Source organism: Notamacropus eugenii, chromosome 4 (genome assembly GCF_028372415.1).
Source record: "Notamacropus eugenii isolate mMacEug1 chromosome 4, mMacEug1.pri_v2, whole genome shotgun sequence".
NCBI lineage: Eukaryota > Metazoa > Chordata > Mammalia > Diprotodontia > Macropodidae > Notamacropus > Notamacropus eugenii.
This window is the reverse complement of record NC_092875.1, coordinates 81,679,647-81,701,420: the sequence shown is the minus strand read 5'-3', so window position 1 is coordinate 81,701,420 and position 21,774 is coordinate 81,679,647. Positions and strand designations below refer to the sequence as shown.

At 39.7% G+C, this 21,774-nt stretch overlaps 1 long non-coding RNA gene and 1 pseudogene across 1 annotated transcript in view; one reads left to right on the top strand and one right to left on the bottom strand.

Moving 5' to 3' along the window:
• LOC140502261 (immunoglobulin gamma-1 heavy chain-like) overlaps nucleotides 1-21,774 on the bottom strand; it is a 98,983-nt pseudogene that overhangs the window by 61,166 nt on the left and 16,043 nt on the right.
• LOC140500189 (uncharacterized) overlaps nucleotides 1-21,774 on the top strand; it is a 47,253-nt gene that overhangs the window by 24,130 nt on the left and 1,349 nt on the right. Inside the window, exons 2-3 of the long non-coding RNA XR_011965631.1 lie at nucleotides 9,439-9,552; nucleotides 10,176-10,289. This is a non-coding gene — a long non-coding RNA (uncharacterized lncRNA). The remainder of the gene's footprint in view (nucleotides 1-9,438; nucleotides 9,553-10,175; nucleotides 10,290-21,774) is intronic.

Below are 21,774 nucleotides of genomic sequence, written 5' to 3'. Positions count from 1 at the left end.
CAAGGTAGTCAATGTCAGAATTACCATGTGTGACCTTCCATAAGTCTCCTTCTGTCTTTTGGCTGTTTCTTCTGTGTTAAAATGTGTAGACTGGGTGAATGTGGAGTGAGATGTAGTGGTGGAGTGGGGGAAGGTTAAACCTGAACATCTCCAAGGTCGCATCCCTCTTTGTGACTCCACAATATTACAATTTCCCACTCCCTCCACTGCCCCCACCCCACAATATTTTACCGGAGGTTCATGGCTTGAGAGAGGACTTCCTGGGAGGTCCCTGGGGTCTGTTGTGGGAGGAAGGCATGAACTTTCAGTGGAGAAATACCTGGGAGTGAAGCAAAGACGAATTGTGTTGGAATCAAGCAGACATGGGCTCATATTCCACTGCTGATACTAACGCTATGACTATGGGAAAATCCCTTAAACTCTTTGATGTTCAGTTTACTCTCTTTGATACTCAGTTTACTCATCTTTAAAATGGGGGTAGTAAACTTATATTATCTACTTCTTAGAATTCTTGTGAGATTTACTTGAAATGATGCCTGTAAAATGTCTTGCAGTTTTCAAATTGAGATGCAAAAAGTATAACACTATTGTTATTGGAGAGAAAGAACTGACTGTTAAACTCTTGTCCTTGCCCAAGACAATACAATATCAGATATTTCTAAATGGGTATAAAATATGAACTCTGACCAGATCACCATCGGAACCTGTAATTCTTGAGGTTTCTGAGTGGACAAGAGGCCTCAGGACCAAAACTGGGCTAAAGGAATTTGAGAGCTGGAGGCACTTGAGAACCAGGAGGACTAAGGGGACTCAGGGAATAAGGGACAAAAATAATTGAGAAACAGAGGTAAAGTCAAGTTCCTGAACATTCAGAGCAAGACAGAAAGGAAAATGGGACTGGAAAGAACCCTAGGGGGAAGCCATTAAGTAAGATTTGGGAATAATCACCCAGTAGCAAATTGGTACTTGCAATACCAGTCACAAACAGTCCTCACAGCAATCCTAGGAAATACGTGTAATCATTACTCCCATTTTACAGTTGAGGAACAGAGGCAGAAAAGACAATAAACAGCCAGAGTGACTTGGGTTTAAAGGCACAGTCAGGTAGCACTGTTTGAATCCCAATACGCTTTATCAAAACCTGGTCTATCAAAGCTATGTTTCAAGAAATCATGAATGAAAACTATGTGAAACAAAAAGGTTTAATTGTAACAGTTTTTTAAAAAAATAGAATAAATAAATAGGGAAGAAAAAAAGCCAACTCTCCAAACTTCAAGATATCTTGCAAAATATATGCAATCAAAAGCACTTATAAGGATATGACTCTCCCCCTGGACAGAGGGAAAAGAGAAGGAGAATGGGGGTGGCAGAAAGATGGACAGAGGAAATAGCAGCATTGCCCAAATGGAACTACTCATTTGGGTCCCCAAAGAGTTAGCTACTACTACTCACACACTGTTGTTTTCCTTTCATTCCCAAAAAAGAACCAGTATCATCAGGAGGCTATATCTTCACTAGTAAGTGAGTTGGACTTAAGTGAGGCAGGCCTATGCAAAGCCATCTGCCTCACTCTATCCTCCAGAGTCAAAGGAGTACAGTGGCAAGACATTAGTCAGCATAGAGTACAATGGCCCCCACCTTCTCAAGAAGTATAGTCACCAAGAAGAGAAAAGTTAGCCAGGATGGTTGGGTCAAGGGAGGGGTTTTTGAGGATGTGTGTAGGTAGGAAGTAAAGGAGACAAAAGACAGAATAAGTTTGAAGATCAATGAGAGAGTGGAGATATTAGGATCAATCTGCTGAATTAGAACGAGATCACTTGTGCATGTAGAAAGTTTTCTTTTGCAAGGAAAACATGGAGATGGTAGCAAAAGCTATCTGAGTGGTGTGAAATGAGGAATGAAAAGGGAGCTATGCATGAATGATCTCAAATGTTTTTTCAGTAAAATATGAAACAAAGTCCTCAACTAGGAAGGTAGAAGAAGCAGGGAGCCATGGGAGGTTTGAAGATGAATAAAAGATTTGGAAGAACCACTGTGGAGAAAAGGATAGTGAGTTGATATGGGAGTTATAAAAGGATTGTCTTGCTCAAGACCCAGTTGAAGTTACATAACACATAGTTGTAGTGAACCTAGTCAGCACAGTTTCATCATTTTCTCCAGCTTCATTCAGCAGCACTGTGTAATAGACAAGGAAGCAAAATGTGAGAGGAATCCAAGGCTGAGTTATGGAAGGGCAAGATTTACAAGAGAATGAGGGGATAAGGGACTCAGGAGAGGAGGACAATGTAGATTTAAACCAGTTCACCAAGAGGTAAAGACAGAGAAAGGAGGAGAGTGTAGCTAGTAGAGGGATGATTGCCTGGGAGAGAACTGAGGGACTGAGAGACTGAGGGTTATGATGTGGATGAAGAACAAGGTTAGGGGTTGCAAGGCAGAAGGAAAGATGAAATGATAGTAGATTATGATTAGATAAAGAAGTTTCAAAGCTCATGAGCACAGAAGTGGTACATGTGTGGAAGTGGCAAGATCAAGGGCATAATTTTGTGGGCAGCTTAAATTAGGTAGAGGGGTAACTAGTCAGGGGAATAAATAAGTTGAAGAACTAGGAACTTGGGGTGTCTGATGAGCTATGTATATAAGGTGAAGTCCCCTAGTGTAAAGGCAGGAGTTGAGAAGAGACTGTGAGTTAAATACTGAACTCCTGAAGTAAAGAATGCGAGTGTCCTGGAGGTCTATAGAGAATAACTACCAGAAATAATTGAATGGTAGATGTAGAATGAGTGAGCCTTAAAGGAGGAGAGATTACTGAGGGATAGTAGTAGAGAGAAAATCTGGAGACAGTAATGAGGAACAAGGAGAATTGCAAGGCCCCCATCTTGATCAGTGAGATGGAGAAATATGACCAGGGAGATTCTGTTACTAAGAGAAAGCCAGATCTCAGTGAGGGTCAATAGATGGAAGGAGTTGGAAAGGAAAGGTTTGAAGATGATAGCAAGTCTGTGTCTCTGGAGCAGACATATCAGAGACCAAAGTAGAAGAAATGGGTAACTGTTGAATGAGACACTGGGTGGGGCTGAGGGGAATGGCAATAAGGGATGGGGGATGTGCCCAGGGAGGGTGTTGAAAATGCATTTGAATGATGACCAGGGGTTTAGAATCTTCGGTATGGGGGCAGGTTATGACCAGAGGAAATTTTGTTCATTATTGAGGAATGAGTTTAGATAGATTTTCATTTTCCATAAGAAGGAAGGAAACAATCATTTATTAAGTGTCTACTATGTGCCAGATGCTCTGCTAAGCATTTTGTAGATACCTCACTTGATCCTCACAACAACCCTATGTATAAGTTCTATCATTATCCCCATTTGCAGTTGAGGGAACTAAGGCAGACACAAGTTAAATTACTTGCCCAGGTTCACATAGCTAATAAGTGAATAAAGTTAGATTGGAAGTCAGAAAGGCCTTTATCTTCTTGGAAGACTTCAAGTTCAGGGCTCTGTCTACTGCACCACTTAGGTGCCCTTGTTCACATAGAGGTTTGGCATCCTTTAGTGTGGAGTCCTCTAAAAGAAGTAAGTAAAAGTATAATTGCAGCTGAAGGAATCATGTTATTCCCCTTCCCAAAGGCAAGAAACCAGGCTGGAGATGTGGCAGACTGGCCAGCAGTGGGCACATATCTATGGCCTCTTGGTGAAAATATCCAAAGATGAACATGATAACTCTGGTGAAAATATCCAAAGATGAACATGATAACTCTGGAGTCCCTATCCTGCTCTTAGAATTTCTTCTGTCAGTCAAGTAAATCTGCTTCTCACATTCAAAGGACACAGTCACTCAGCATACTGTGGTCATATAGTTAACTACATATAGCAAAAATGAACAGAAAAGCATTAAATGGATCTACATGGAAACCTCTGCCCCCACCCCCAATCACTCCCACACTTACAGGTAGTGAACAGGATTAAAAACTGGGGTTATATGTCTAAGACTTTAGGAAAGCACAGTGGCAGAGAGCCACCTCTCTTTTCATTTCAGCAACTAATGAGATTTTTAGTTGCCAAGCCCAGCCACTCTACTTTCCGTCTCCATGTGCCTCAGATTCAGGGGAGTACTGGTCATGGTCCCAGCTCTTTCTTCCCTGGCCCTATCACCTGAAGAAAGACTCTTGGGCTAAAGCTCCAGCTCCATAGTTCCAGTCTTAAAGTGTCAATCTGATGACCAGTGCAGCTTGGTACCCATCCCCCATGGGGTAGGCTTCAAGGAGTACAAAACTCAAAGGCAAAATAGAGATTGATTTCTTTTATCTAGAGCAGGCCTGCTCAAGTTGCAGTAGGTAGGGGTCAAAATTAAAATAGGCTGAACTTCTTCAGGCCAAAGAGAGATTTTTAACAGCTCACTTTCTAAGTAAAGGTAACTAGAGAGAGACTGGTAATGGTTGGTTGTCCCAAGTCAGGTTATAAACGGGAGAGAGTGAGAAGTGGAAGGCTGCCCAAAATCCTTGGGCCAGCCACAAGCACACTGAGGGCTGTATGTTGTGCAGGTTTTTGGTCTAGAAGAATGAATTTTAACAAAACTACCTTTAAACATTGACGAACTGTTTAAATGGAACAGAAAATTTTGAATTTAAGTCCTTGCTCAGAAGGATGGAAGGGTGGGAGGAGAAAAAAGACAGCTCTTCATTCGTCTGGATTCATGGCTCGTGGTGAGGAGGACATCTATTAATGACCAGGGTTATCCCTGGGATAAATGAAGAGCTTGGCTGCCCTGGTGCCATGCTCAACTCCATCTTCACCATCTCTGCCAGAATCACTGTCTGCTTCTGTATCTCCTTCCTGAAACTCCTAAAAGACTCATTCAAGCCATCTCTGGTGTTGCATCATTCTCATCTACTAATTCCCAGTATTTCCCTGGACAAGAAAATGAGCAAAACTCCAACTCCCAGAATTCTCAGAGAAGTTTTAAGCTACATCCCCAATGAGATCGCCAACACTGCCCTCTTAACCAGAGAGGGTCCACATATTTCATTACCTGTTTGTTGGTTTGTTGCCCATGGCCTAATTAAGAATGGAGTAGGAGAATCACTGAAAGCTAAGAGATTCTGTTCTTTTTCCTTCCCATAATCTTTCAAGTCTTTCAATTACTTATTACCTAACATTGACCTGAAAATTTGGTTAAAAGAGGCAAACAGGCTAGGTGGTACATATATGTATTATTTATTCCCCTAAAGCTAGCAGAATACATATATGTATACAGCCAGATCAAGTTTGACTGCCTGACAAAAGGAACAAGAAGGCTTAAGTACATTTTAGAACAATCCCAACTCAGGGTCTCTATGTCTGTGAAATTTATGACCTCCATACATGTTTAACCATAATATGAAAAAGGAATTTTATTAATTGAATAGGTGGTAAATACAATAAAATAAAAGAGTTGACAAACTGTCAATCAAAATTATGACCCAGGATATTTGTTTTCTTTATCATTAACATGCCATAAAATAGTATGTGTCCATAAAATATTAAGATAAGAAAAAATTTCATTATTTAAGATAGTGTCTTAGGTTAAGGGTCTCATCCTTCATGGCCATAAAAAGAAAAAATGCTCTTCAGTCACCCCCATCTGACCTTGTTGACATAGGAAGAGGTATTCTCTGAGTACACTCAGAGAGCAAAGAAGAGAGCAAAAGTTAGACCAAAAGCTTTTTCTTGTGATTGATTAATTCAGGCTCTGGCCCTTTTTGAATTTCAAATGATTTTAAGTGGTTATCACTAATAACCTTCCCAGTAACCACTTTGCCTCTTCTTTCTCTCTTCATGTCTTCACTAACCCATCTGAAGCCACTTTTTTGGCTACTTCTAAGACTTCAAACAATTGGAGAAGATAGTCTCTAGAGTCCTTACAATCTAAAAGGCTTACAAGGAGTATGATTCTGCTAATTTATGAACCAAATGAGAGAAATTATTATTGCTCTCTTGTATTAAAGACTGTGTGGGGTATGAGACTCTTACCCAAAACTTTATAAAATAATAAAGAGGCTTCTCGAGGTAAGAACAGAAAGTGTTTTATTCAGTTCTCACAAGAAAGGGGTGTCCCTCCCCCAGGATGGGACTAGTGGAAGGAGGCAGTTTACAGAGAACAAAGCACCATCATATGCCCTAATACAGAGAATCCTGCCCCCTACTATCCCACCTCTCCATTGGCTGGGAGTTTACAGTGTAAGCACAAAAAACTAGACAAGACCCGAGAAATCAGGTAACCAGGATCCACCTATCCAAATACACTTCCTTATCTAATACCTGACTAATTGTTGATGTGGCTATTCTACAACTAAAGTAAAAAGGAGGGGAGGGGGTGAAGAGGGAACTGTATGATGTGGCCATATTATAATGAACAAAGAGAGATTTGATTAACTTCCAAGAAATTCCAGCTATAGTCCATTATGTCCTTATTTGGTAAAATACCACTGTTCAGGTAGCACTATCACAGAGAGAAGGGGGGAAAGTTAGGGAAGGGCCCTAACTGTCCACAAACCCTGGATTCCTGGAAATTAGGCATCTGGAGAGATAGGCCTTATGGAAAATAAATTTTATTTAGAAAATATAATATTCCCCATATTTTATTATTAGAAGTCTTCACAATATCCTTATTTCACTCATAACCAATTACTTTGGGGGAAATCTAGGATGTTTTCCCTTCCTATTTCTTCATCCTCTACTAGGTCAAATCAGCCATTGAAGAATAGGGCTGATAATGAGATTGACTTTAACATTCTCCTCAATCCTGTTCAGACCCCACCCAACAGGGGATGCCCATTTTGTTCTTCTAGGCTTGGGTGGGGGAGAGTAGTTCCTTGGTCTAGATGGCTGGGAGATGAGGGTGGCCTGAGAGTAAGAGTGATACAATCAAAGTCACATTCCCCTAGCCCCTCATTAGAATAGGTCCCTTTTCATCATAATATTGATTCTTCTCATTAATTGTTAACTAATCAGAGTTGTTTGCCATCTGTGGAGAACACTCACCTTCCCAAGGCCACATAAGCATCAATAGGCTGTCATGATCCATCTTTGGTTTAAGAGAGATGGCCAAATGACCTTCATTTTCTTAGTTATTTGCTAGACATAATTAATAAAATTACTAATAACCCAGAAATCATGTCTCTCACACTTTTTATGCATTACATGACAATGAGGGAACAAATCTGTTCTGATTTCTGTTGAGATGAGACTTTGAATCCTGGCTCCTGGTAGCATGTGGTCACTCTTGATTAGGCCCATCTGTCCCATCAGAGGAGAAAAAAGGGTGTTTTTCTACTCTGAGAGAGTATAAACAACATACTGCATCACAGTTTCACGAGTAACCAAATCCAAGTGCTTAAACCAGTGTGGAAAAAGAATTTACAGCTCTGGTGTGAAGTCTAGAAAATTAGTCCTAAGTAGATCTGGGAGAAAACACATTGGAAGGGTGTGTTCTAGGTAAGATGTTGATTTGCCTTATTCCTCTTCTCCACCTGACACTTCCTACTTATGTAGAGATGAAATTCTAATCCTATTTCTTTCTCCCTATTGTGCTAGGTTCCAATGCCAATATTTAGGTTTCAATAGAAAGAGAAAAAGAAAGGAAATGGGAAGATTGGGAGGGAGAGATAGAAAAATGGGAAACCAAGGAAGAAAGAAGAAAGTGTCAAGGGAGGGGTGTAAAAGTAGTATCATTTTGCCCAGCTTCTAGTGACCTAGCACACATACACATGTATAGATACACACTCACACATGTGCACACACATATGCACACACACACACACACACACACCACCATCACCACCCCCACCACCACCACCACTACCATCATCAACATCACCACCATCACCACACAGTTATTGTATTCATGGAAAGGAAGAAGTTCCAAAGACTAGAAGTTCCCAAGTTAATTTGACTAAGGAATGTTTTTGGTTTTCAAATACATTGACAGAACTCATAATTTTAATCAGAATGGGCCATGGAACATGCCATGGGATTGCAGAAGCGCAGTGTGAGATTCAAACTAAATTTGCAATTAAAAAGGTTATGTGATTGTTGTGATTTTGGTGTGGGAAGTGACTGATATTATTTTCTTGTGGGAAACAATTGCATTTTTTTGGCACATGTATGATTTTAGTGGCTAATAAATTAAGAGGAAAATTGTCACTGGTATCAACATTAGCATTTTGATCTTCTCATGAGGTGCCATAGAACACAGTTAAGGAAGTGAGACCATGAGAACATCGTGGTTCAAAAGGAGTTGGGTGGTGCAGCTTGGAGTTGGAATCAGAAAGTTCACTTTTTGCCTCAGACACTTACTCTCTGTGTGACCCTAGCCCTGTCCCTTAACCTCAGTTTTGCTCTCAGGTAAAATAGTGTTAATAACAGCACACAGCATACAGGATTATTGCTGAGGATCAAGTGAGAACAATTCAATTCAACAAAAATTTATTAAGCACCTTCTATGTATCAACCACTGGGCTAAGCACTAGGAAAGGAATGGATGAATGAAAGAAGGAAGGAGAGGAAGGGAAGGAGAAGGGAAGGAGCAAGAAGAAAGGAAGACAGGGAGGAAGGAAATGATGGAGAAAGGGAACAATGATGGGAGGAAAGCAGTGAGGGATGGAAGAAGGGAGGATGGAAGGAAGGGAGAAAAAGAGATGGATGGAAGGGGAGAAAGGAGGAAAGAAAAGAAGGAAGGAAGGAGAGAAGAAAGTAAAGAAGAAAGGAAGGGAGGAAGGGAAGGAGCAGGAAAGAGAAGGAGGGAGGAAAGAAAGACTATTTACTCTTTGTTTTCAAAATAGGCATATTTGTACATTACTTTTTTGAAATTGTCTCCCAATTAGACTGAGGTCCTTGAGAGCAGAGATTCTCTTTTTGCCTTTTTTCTATCCCCTGCACTTAACACAATGCCTGGCACATAGTAGGCACTGAATAAATGTTTATTGAATAACTGGTTGAATCCCCACAATATAGAAACAGCAATTCTTCACACCTACCACACTAATATATTCCTTGTAGACCCTTTTCTATAGTCTAACTTTGTTCACAATAGATATGCTCTGTCCCGAGGTTGGTAGACAGCTTCTGGAACTTGAATGGAAGTTACTGTGGTTGAGGAATGAGTGCAAGGAATGGAAGAGGGAGCATCAGGAGATAGAGAGAGCCAGGGATGGGGTTAGTGGTTGGTAGCCTGGAATGTATGGCCATGGCCCCTGTTCTTCCTATGCTCAGCCAGATTTTCATCCTCCTCCCTCAGCAGAGCCAGAGATGCCCCTCTCCACAGGAAGAATGTCCCTTTAAGTGACCTTCCTCTACTTGAAGAAGGGGAGAAGCTTCCCAAAGACTAATATGGAATGTCTTTTCCTGTGCCAGGACAGAATATGCAGGTCAGATTCTCCTGAGTTGGCATGTTATGTTTCAGGTGAGGAAGCAACCATTCCAATGGATCCCCAGTTGGGAAATATGATAAGGAACATCACTGGCTTGTGGATAATGTCATCTTTATTGGCTATCCTTTTATTTCTCGACAAAAGAGGTAAGTATGAACAAAAGTCAGGGCAAGGAATTCCTGTTGAGCCCTATGGGACAATTTGAGCACAGAAGGTGCAGGGATATGAGCACTTGGTGCATCCCCCCTCTCCTAACACATTAACCCTACAAGAGCACCAGTAATACCTATAATAAACACCCTTTAGGATTTTCTGTGGTGCTTTGCTCCAAGATAATACAGACAGAAAAGTTACAGGAGTACAAGACATATCTCAGTCTCAGAGCTCCTCTTTCCTCAGGGGTCTATGATTGGAGCTAAGGAACTATCTCTAAGTACCTAGATCCTCCAGCTTACATCTTCTATTCCCGCGGCTGGTGGCCTCTATCCTCTTCTGGAATGTTCTCTGTATGAGAAAACATGGAATCAAAGAAGTGGAAATAAGCTGTCTTTGGGGACTACAAGAGATTCATATCTCTCCATTTCAGTACCTTTTCTCTTTAGCAGGAGAGTTGGGCCAGTGGTCATCTTCTATGAGCCAGATTTAGCTGGAGAAAACTTGTACTCCTACTCCTTTGGGAGCTCCTGAGCCCTTGAGTCAGAGTTGATAGTTCAGGAGTTAGGGGAGAGTCTAAGTGGTTATGCCCTTGACCCTTCTTATCCTCTTTCAGAAAGACTTCAAAAACGTGGCTTTTGGTGGAACCTGACTGGGGTCGTGGCAGTGACTTTTTCAATAGAAGTGGGTGTTACTATTTGCTATCTTTGGGCCTGGCACAGTTGCACAGGTAATGTTGACTTGGGGCAGAGATGGGGAGAGAACAATTGGACAATATTAAAGGACAGTCCTCATGAAATACTCACCGGGAGTCAACTCCCTGTCCTCAATCTGTTCTTACTCCAATCTCTGGACAGTCCTGACCTCAACAATCCCTTTTTCCCTTTCAAAGACAGGGATGGAAATGTGGGCCAAGATGGTGGAGGGAAAGAAGAGATGAATCTGAGCTCTACCATAAATTCCTTCAGATACCTTTAAAAAGTGAATCTGAACAAATTTTGTAGTGGTAGAATTCACTAGAAGACAGAGTTTGGCAGATTTCCCACTCAGGACAGGCCAGAAGGTCAATGGGAAGCATCTTTTTTACATGGGGTTGGGGGAGCACAGAGTGCATAGGCTGCACTGGGGCAGACTGCCATAGCAAAGGGGAATGGATATGGCCCCAGGTGGGCTGAAGCAGAGGCAGCAATGCAGATTCTCAAATATATCAGCACAGGACAGGAGTCTAGCAGAACTGAGTGAGAGAGAAATGCTGGTACCCTAGTAACAGCAGAAGTCACTCCTGAGACTATCAGCCAACAGATTTGATGTTTGAATGTCACCTACCTCAATGTCTGGGAGCCAAGATGGCAGAGTAAATGTAAATGTTCTCATCCTACCCTTGTTGCCCTTGAAAAACCCAGAGAATATTTCCCCAGGGAATTGGAAGAAGGAGCATAGCAGTCTCTCAGCTTGGAATTCTCGGGAGATCAATGAGAAGAGTGTATCTTGCTTTGGCTGAAGGGGACTAGTACAGGATCAGAGGCATTCCAGCAAGTATGAAGTCAGCATACCAACAGGAGATTCTGAGCTCCAAGGAGGGTGAAGCCTGTAAGCACCAACACTGAGGAAAAGGCAATTACCATGGTCAACAAGGAAATCAGAAAAGCAAAGACCATAGAATCTTACAATGTGAACAGAGAAGACCAAAATATGAATGCAGAAGAGGACAGCACTGACAGACTTCAAAAGGGAATATGAACTGATCTCAAACCCAAAAAACATTCTTGGAAGAACTCAAGAAGGATTTTTAAAAGCCAAAATACAGAGGTAAGAGAAAAATTGCCCAAAGACTGACAAAATGATTGACAAAACTGACAAAATGAAAAAAGAATTCAATGTAAAGATCAGTTCCCTAAAAAGTAAAATTGGCCAAATGGATAAGGAAGCATAAAACCTAACTAGGAAAACTGGACACATGGAAAAGTAAGTACAAAAGCTAACTGAAGAAAACAGTTTATTAAAAATTAGAATTGGGCAAGTGGAAGTTAATGACTCTGTGAGATATCAAGAATCAGTCAAACAAAATCTAAAGATAAAATATATGAAATATATGAAAATGTAAAATATCTCATTGGAAAAGCAACTGACCTGGAAAATGGATCCAGGAGAGAAAAATCTAAAGAATTATTGGTGTACCAGAAGTCCATGTTGAAAAAAAAAGCCTGGAAAATATCTACCAAGAAATCATCAGGGAAAACTGCCCTGAGATCCTAGATCGAGAGGGCAAAGTCTTCATTGAAAGAATCCACCGATCACCTTCTAAAAGAGATCCCAAATGGAAAATGCCAGAACTATAAAGTTAAGGAGAAAATACTGCAAACAGACAGAAAGAAACAATTCAAATATCAAGGAACAACAGTCAGGATCACACAGGATCTTAAAACTCCTACATTAAAAGACTGGGGGGTGGGGAGGTGGAGACAAGATGACAGAGTAGAAAGACACACATATGCAGGCTCTCTCCACACAGTCCATAAAATACCTGTAGAGAGGAACTCTCAACAAATTTTGGAGCAGCAGAAGTGGAGAACAACAGAGTGGAGGAGATTTCCAGCCCAGGGTGACCTGAAAGGCCCATGGGAAATGTGAGGTTTACAACACGTAGAGAGGAGCCCAGCCCAGCCTTGGCCACACTGGTGTGGTGGGGCGCAGTGCAGCTCGGGGAGGAGGACACCTCAGGGGAAGAATCTCCAGTCCCAGCAGCAGCAGGTCTGCAGATCCCTCAACCCATAGGCGCCAAAGATCACAGATGGGGTTTTTTCAGCTGGACAGGAAGAGAGAAGGGCCTTCCCATAGCTCTGTTCCTAGACAGCAGCCGCAGAGGCCACATCAGGCAGGCGGCAACAGTTCCCACCACAGCTCCTACAGCAGCCTGCATCCACTGGTGGATCATAAAAGCGCTGAGGGCACTAAGGGGCTGAATATTGCCTCAGCCCTGTGTAGAGGCCCTGAGGGAGCTGATCTTTATCTCACGCTGAATAGCAGTGGAACTGGAGGCCAGGTAGCTGTGGAGAGGAAACGGCTAAGATTCTGGGCACAAACATCTCTGCCTACTCCCAGACCAGTGTACATGCTTGATTTTGCCAACAAGAAGGAACTGAGATCTTACAGATTCCCAGAGAATAGCTTACTCTTGACAAAGGAACCAAAAGTCAAGTAAGTGGTTGGGAAAATGCCCCAAAATGGGCAAAAAATAAGACTATAGAAGGTTGCTTTCATAGTGAACAGATATCTTCTCCCATCCTTTCTGAAGAGGAAGAACAATGCTTACTGTCAAGGAAAGATGTAAAAGTCAAGGATTCTGTAGTCCAAACATCCAAAATAAATATTCAGTGGTCTCAAGCCATGGAAGCGCTCAGAAAGGATTTTGAAAATCAAGTAAGAGAGATGGAGGAAAAACTGGGAAGAGAAATGAGAGAGATGCAAGAAAAGCATGAAAAGCGAGTTAACACATTACTAATGGAGACTCAAAAAAAATGCTGAACAAAACATCACCTTGAAAAATAGGATAACTCTATTGGCAGAGGTTCAAAAAGCCAATGAGGAGAAGAAGGCTTTAAAAAGCAGAATTAGCCAAATGGAAAAGGAGGTTCAAAAGCTCACTAAAGAAAATAGTTCTTTAAAAATGGAATGGAACAGATGGAGGCTCATGACTTTATGAGAAACCAAGAAATCACAAAACAAAACCAAAAGAATGAAAATATGGAAGATAATGGGAAATATCTCATTGGAAAAACAACTGACCTGGAAAATAGATCCAGGAGACACAATTTAAAAATTATGGGACTACCTGAAAGCCATGATCAAAAAAAAGAGCCTTGACATCATTTTCATGAAATTATCAAGTAAAACTACCCTGATATTCTAGAACCAGGGGGCAAAATAAATACGGAAAGACTCCACCAATCACCTCCTAAAAGAGATCCAAAATGAGAAACTCTTGGGAACATTGTGGCCAAATTCCAGAGTTCCCAGATCAAGGGGAAAATATTGCAAGCAGCTAGAAAGAAACAATTCAAGTATTGTGGAAATACAATCAGGATAACACAAGATCTAGTAGCTTCTACATTAAAAGACTGAAGGACATGGAATACTATATTCCAGAAGTCAAAGGAACTAGGACTAAAACCAAGAATCACCTACTCAGCAAAACTGAGTATAATACTTCAGGAAAAAAATCGTCTTTCAATGAAATCGAGGACTTTCAAGCATTCTTGATGAAAAGACCAGAGCCAAAAAGAAAATTTGACCTTCACACACAAGAACGAAGAGAAGCATGAAAAGGTCAACAGCAAAGAGAAATCATAAGGGACTTAGCAAAGTTGAACTATTTAGATTCCGACATGGAAAGACAATATTTGTAACTCTTGAAAGTTTTTTCAATATCTGGGGAGTTGGTGGGATTACAACACACAGTGAGAGAGAGACAGAGACAGAGAGAGAGAGAGAGAGAGAGAGAGAGAGAGAGAGAGAGAGAGAGAGAGAGAGAGAGAGAGAGAGAGCACAGGGTGAAATGAATAGGATGGGATCATATCTTTAAAAAATGAAATTAAGTGGTGAGAGACAAATATATTGGGAGGAGAAAGGGAGAAATAGAATGGGATAAATTATCTCTCATAAAAGAGGCAAGTAAAAGACTTTTCAGTGGAGGGATAACAAGGGGAGGTGAGAGAAAAACCATAAAGCTTACTCTCATCACACTGGACTAAAGGAATGAATAAAATGCACACTCATTTTGGTATGAAAACCTATCTTACAATACAGGAAAGTGGGGGAGAATGGGATAAGTAAGGTGGGAGGATGATGGAAGGGAGGGCAATGGGAGTAGGAAGAAGTTAGAAGTCAACATTCTTGGGGAAGTATAGGATCAAAAGAGAGAATAGAAGAAATGGGGGTCAGGATAGGATGGAGGGAAATATAGTTAGTCTTACACAACACAACTATTATGGAAGTCATTTCCAAAACTACGCAGATATGGCCTATATTGAATTCCTTGCCATCCCAAAGGGAATGGGTGGGGAGGGAGAGAGGAAGAGAAGTTGGAATTCAAAGTTTTAGGAAAAACTGTTGAGTACTGTTCTTGCATACAACTGGGAAATGAGAAACACAGATAATGGGGTATACAAAGTTGTCTTGCCCTTTAGGACAAAAGAGAAGATGGGGATAAGGGAAGGGAGGGCTGTTAGAAGGGAGGACAGATTGGTGATAGGGGTAATTAGAATGCTTGGCGTTTTGGGGTGGGGAAGGGGAGAAATGGGGAGAAAATTTGGAACCCAAAATTTTGTGGAAATGAATGTTGAAAACTTAAATAAATAAATTTTTAAAAAAACATTGCAGGGACTGAAATATAAAAATTCTGTAAGACAAAGGAGCTTAGACTACTAGCAAAGCTCAACTATGTAGCAAAACTGAGCATAATCTTTCAGGCAAGGAGATGGACGTTCAGTGAAATAAGGGATTTCCAGACCTTCCTGATGAAAAGGTCAGAGCTCAATAGAAAATTTGATCTTCAAATACAAGACTCAAGAGAGGCATAAAAAGGTAAACACAGGTAAAAGAAACTTCTTATTCAATGTGGGCAAACTATTTACATTCCTATATGAGAGAAAGATACGTGTTAATCTTGAGAAATGTATATTTATTATGACATTTAAAAGGGATATACATAGATGGAGGGAGTGGGTATAAATTAGCTGATGTGATGATATAAAACATAATCAATGGGTGCAAAGAGACTGTAATGGGAGAAAAGTAAAGGAGGAGGCAGAAAAAAGTTAATTACATCACAGGAAGAGGCACAATAACTAATTATAGTTGAGGGAAAGAGAGGAGGGAGATGAGCATTGTTTGAGCTTTATTCTTATCTGATTTGGTTCAAGGAGGGAACTACATACTTGGTTAAGTATGGAAATCTAACTTGCCCTACAGGCATTAGAAGGAGAGGGGGGGGGGAAAGAAAATGGAGGGGGGAGGGGTTTAAAAGGGAAGGAAGATTAAGGGAGGCAGTGGTCAAAGCAAAGCTCTTTTGGGGAGGGGAAGGGGGAAGGGAGGAATAAAACATAAATGGGGGAACAGGCATAAGATGGAGAGAAAAACACAAATAATAATCATAACTGTGAATGTGAATGGGATGAAGTCTTCCATAAAATGGAGGTAGATAGCAGAATGGATTAAAAACCATAATCCTACAATATGTTGCTTACAAGAAACACATTTGAAACAGGGGGATACACAAAGGGAAAAGGGAAAAGGTTGGAGCAGAAAATATTATGCCTCAGCTGATGTAAAAAAGCAGGGGTCACAATCCTACTCTCAGACAAAGCAAAAGCAAAAATAGATCTAATCCAAATGTATAAGGAAGGAAACTATATTCTGCTAAAAGTCACCAGAGACAATGAAATAATATCATTACTAAACATATATGCACCAAGTGGTATAGCATCCAAATTCTTTTTTTTATGCTTTTGTTTATTTTTACATTTCAACATTCATTTCCACAAAATTTTCAGTTCCAGTTTTTCTCCCCATCTCTCCCCTCCCTCCACCCCATAACACCTTGCATACCTCTTCCCTCAATGTGCCCTCCCTTCTGTCACACCCCACCTTTCCCTTATCCCCATCTTCTCTCTTATCCTGTAGGGCAAGATAGATATCTACACTCCATCACCTGTATTTCTGATTTCCCAGATACACACAATAACAATTCTCAACATTCATTCCTAATACTTTGAATTTCAACTTCTCTCCCTTCCTCCTTCCCCACCCATCCCCACTGCGAAAGCAAACAATTCAGTACAGGCTATATATGTGTCACTTGGCAAAAGACTTCGATAATAGTCATGTTGTGTAAGACTAACTATATTTCCCTCCATCTTACCCTGTCCCCCATTTCTTCTATTCTCTCATTTGGCCTTGTCCCTTACCAATAGTGTTTACTTCTAATTACTCTCTTCTCTCATTTGCCCTCCCTTCTTTCATCCCCCCCACCCCACTTGTCCACTTCTCCCCTACTTTCCTGTAGTGTAACACAGATTTTCATAACAAATTGAGAGAGCATGTTATTCCCTCCGTAAGCCACATGTGAAGAAATTAAGCTTCACTTTTCCCCCTCTCACCTCCTCCCTTTTCTGCTCCATTGAAAAAGATTTTTTTATTTCTTTTATAAGTGATAATTTGCCCCATTCCATTTCTCCCTTTCTCCTCCCAATATATTCCTCTCTCAACCCTTAATTTTATTTTTTATACATATCATTCCTTCTGATTCAACTCAACCTGTGCTTTCTGTTTATATGTGTGTCTGTGTGTGTGTGTCTGTGTGGGTGTGTGTGTGTGTGTGTGTGTGTGTGTGTGTGTGTGTGTGTATAATCCCTCCAACTACCCAAATACTGAGAAAAGTCTCAAGAGTTACAAATATTATCTTTCTATGTAGGAATGTAAACAGATCAGCTTTAGAAAGTCCTTTATGATTTTACTTTCCTGTTTACCTTTTAATACTTCTCTTCATTCTTGTGTTTGAAAGTTAAATTTTCTTTTCAGCTCTGGTCTTTTCATCAAGAATGCTTGAAAGTCCTCTATATCATTGAATGACCATTTTTTTCCCCTGAAGTATTATACTCAGTTTTGCTGAGTAGGTGATTCTTGGCTTCAATCCCAGTTCCTTTGACTGTTGAAACATCCTATTCCAAGCCCTTCTGTCTCTTAATGTAGAAGCTGCCAGATCCTGGTTATCCTGATTGTATTTCCACAATACTTGAATTGTTTCTTTCTAGCTGCTTGCAATATTTTCTCCTTCACCTGGGAACTCTGAAATTTGGCCCCAATATTCCTCAGAGTTTCTCTCTTTGTATCTCTCTCAGGAGGTGATCAGTGGATTCTTTCAATATTTATTTTAGCCTCTGGTTCTAGAGTATCAGGACAGTTTTCCTTGATAATTTCATGAAAGATAATGTCTAGGCTCTTTTTTGATTATGGCTTTCAGGTCATCCCATAATTTTTAAACTGTCTCTCCTGAATCTGTTTTCCAGGTCAGTTCTTCTTCCAATGAGATATTTCACATTATCTTCTATTTTGTCATTCTTTTGGCTTTATTTTCTAATTTCTTGATTTATCATATACTCTTTAGCTTCCCTCAGCTCCACTCTCATTTTTAAGGAACTATGTTCTTCAATGAGCTTTTGAACTTCCTTTTCCCTTGGGTTGATTCTGCTTTTTGAAGCCTTCTTCTCCTCCTTGGCTTGTTTGACCTCTTTTTCTAATTGAGTTCACCTACTTTTAAAGGTGTTATTTTCTTCAGTATTTTCTGGGTCTCCTTTACCAAGCTCTTGACTTGCTTTTCAAGCTCTTCAATGGCCTAAGCTCACAGCATATTCATTTTGGAGGTACTGGATGCAGAAGCCTTGACTTCCTCTGACAGTATGCATTGTTCTTCCTCATCCAAAAAAGTGGAAGAAATACCTGTTCACCAAGAAATTAGCCTTTTATGGTCCCATTTTTTCGCCTTTTTGGGGCATTTTCCCAGCCAGTTACTTGACTTCTGAATCTTTTGTCAAGAGGAGTATCCTAGTGCTCTTCCTCACCCCAGGACCATGCTCAGGGCTGGGGTTAAGATCAGCTGCTCAATTCCCCCAAGGCTTTAGGCAGAGCAGGGCTACCACCACTGGTACCACTACTGCCACTGCCATCTTTGGCCCACATGGGGGGGACCCTGCTCCCATCTCATCCAGTTGGGAAAACCCTCTTACTGACCTTTGAAGCTTTCTTTGGCACTTGTGGGTTGAGGGATCTGAGACCCTTTCTTCTGGGGATTCTGCCCCAGAGGCCTGTTCCAGTACTGTTCCTCCTGGTGCCAGGGCTCAGCTCTACTCTGCTCAGCATCCCATACAATAAACCTTTCCTGTCAGCCCCCCAGGTTACCTTTTTCTGGAAATCTCATTTACTCTGTTGTTCTGTGGCTTCTGTTGCTCTAGAATTTGCTGAGAGTCATTTTTTAGAGATAATTTTTGGCTGTGGGGAAAGAGCTAGAGTCTGTGCTTCTTTCCACTCTGCCATCTTGGCTCCACCACCCCTAGCATCCAAATTCTTAGAGGAGGAGCTAAGGGAATTACAGGAAGAAACAGAGAGCAAAACTATACTTGTGGGTGACCTCAACCTCTCATTTTCTGAACTTGATAAATCTAACCTCAAAAAAAAGCAAGAAAAGACTTAAGGATGTGAATAGAATTTTGAATAAGGTACACATGATAGACCTCTGGAGAAAACTGAATGGGAGTAGAAAGGAATATACATTTTTTTCAGTGTATATATGGCACATACACAAAAACTGACCATGTGCTAGGGGCATAAAAACCACACAATCCAGTGCAGAAAGGCAAAGATAGTTAATGTATCCTTTTCAGATCATGATGCAATAAAAATTTTATGTATTAAAGGACCATGAAACGATAGGTCAAAAATTATTTGGAAACTAAATAATCTGATCCTAAAGGATGAGTGGGTCAAACAACAAATCATAGAAAAAATAAATAATTTCTTTCAAGAGAATGCCAAGAATGAGACAACCCATCAAAACTTACAAAATGCAGCAAAAGCAGTTCTTAGGGGAAGTTTTACATCATTGAAAGCTTACATGAACAAAATAGAGAAAGAGGAGATTAGGGAATTGTGGCACAAAACTGAAAAAGCTAGAAGAAGAACAAATTAAATATCCCCAATTAAATACCAAGTTAGAAATACTAAAAACTAAAGGAGAGATTAATAAAATTGAAATTAAGAAAATTACTGAACTAGTAAATAAAACTAAGAGTTGGTTTTATAAAAAACAACAATAAAATTGATAAGCCTTTGACAAATTTGATTTAAAAAAGGAAATAAGAAAACTAAATTACAAATATCGAAAATGAAAAGGGTAAACTCATTTCCAAAGAAGAGGAAATTTAAAATATAATTAGAAATTACTTTGCCTGACTATATGCCCATAATTTGACAATCTAATTGAAACAGGTGAATAATAAATATTGTCCAGATTAACCATAGAGTAGGTAAAATATTTAAATAACCCCATCTCTGAGAAAGAAATTGAACAAGCCATCAGTGAACTCCCTAGGAAAAAAATCTCCAGGGCTACATGGATTTACAAGAAAATGCTATCAAACATTTAAAGAACAGTTAATCCCAATACTATATAGAGTATTTGGGGAAATTGGTGAAGGAGTCGTCTCACATCCTTTTTATGATAAAAATATGCTTCTGATACCTAAACTGGGAAGAACCAAAACAGAGAAAATTATAGACCAATTTTCCTAGTGAATACAAATGCAAAAAATTTGTATAAGATATGAGCAAAAAAGATTATAGCCACTTATCATGAGAATAATGTATTATGGTCAGGTAGGATTTATGCCAGGAATGCAGGACTGGTTCAATATTAGGAAAACTATCAGTATTATTGATAAAATCAACAACAAAACTAAAACAACAAGACAATACCATACAATTATCTCAATAGATGCAGAAAAACCTTTTGAGAAAATACAACACCCACTCCTATTGAAAATACTGGAGAACATAGGAATAAGTGGAGAATTTCTTAAAAGAATGAGTGGTATCTACCTAAAACCATCAGCAAGCATCAAATATAATGGGGATAAGCTAGATATATTTCCAGTACCATCAGGTGAAACAAGGATGTCCATTATCACCACTGTCATTCAATATGATACTAGAAAAGTTAACTTCAGCAATAAGAAAAGAAAATGAAATTCAAGGAATTAGAATAGGCAAGGAAGAAACTAAGTTATCACTCTCTGCAGATGATATGATGATGTACTTAGATACTAGAGAATCAAGTATAAAACTACTTGATATAATAAAATCTTTGGCAAAATTGCAGGATACAAAATAAACCCACATAAATCACCTGCATTTCTATATATTACTAACAAAGTCCAATAGCAAGAGATAGAAAGAGAATTCCCAATTAAATTTACTGTAGACACTATAAAATACTTGGGAATCCAGCTGCCAAAGCAAACCCAGGGACTATATGAACACAATTGCAAAACACTTTTCTCACAAATAAAGTCAGATTTAAGTAATTGGAAAAACATATGTTGCTCGTGAGTAGGCCTAGCTAATATAATAAAAATGAGACTTCTATCTAAATTAATTTACTTATTCAGTGCCATACAAACCAAACTACCAGAAAATTATTTTCTAGAGCTAGAAAAATATAACATCAAAATTCATCTGGAAGAACAAAAGATCCAGAATACCAAGGGAATTAATGGAAAGAAATGTTAGGCAAGATAGCCTACCCATATCATATCTCAAAATGTATTATAAAGCAGCAATCATAAAAGTCACTTGGTTCTGGCTAAGAAATGGAGGGGTGGATCAGTGGAATAGTTAGGTACACAAGATGGAGTAATCAGTGATTATAGCACTCTACTATTTGATAAACCCAAAGACTCCAGCTTCTGGAATAAGAACACACTCTTTGGCAAAAACTGCAGGGAAAACTGGATAAAATTGTGGTGGAAACTGGGCATAGACCAATGCCTGACATCTTACACCAGAGTAATGTCCAAATGGGTACACAATCTAGGTCTTAAGGCTGATATTATAAACAAATTTTGGGAGGAAGGAATAGCTGGTCACATTTATAAAGGATGAAGAAATTTGTGACCTAACAAGAGATAGTGAACATTATAAAATGCAAAATGGATAATTTTGATTACATTAAACTGAAAAGTTTTTGTACAAACAAACCCAATGCAACCAAGATTAGGAGGGAAGCAGAAAACCGGGAAAGAATCTTTGCAGCTAGTATCTTTGATAAAGGCCTCATTTCTAAAATGTATAGAGAACTGAATATAATTTACAAGAATGAAGTCATTCCCCGTTGGTAAATGGTCAAACGATATGAACAGGCAGTTTGCAGAGGAAGAAATTAAAGATATATATAGACATAGGAAAAAATGCTCTAAATCACAATTGATTAGAGACACAAATCAAAACAACTCTGAGGTACCACATCATATTTATCAAATTGACAAAACAGAAAGATGATGAATGCTGGAGAAGATGTGGGAGAGTTGTAACATTAATTCATTGTTGGTGGAACTATGAAATGATCCAGCCATTCTGGAGAGTAATTTGGAACTATCCCCAAAGGG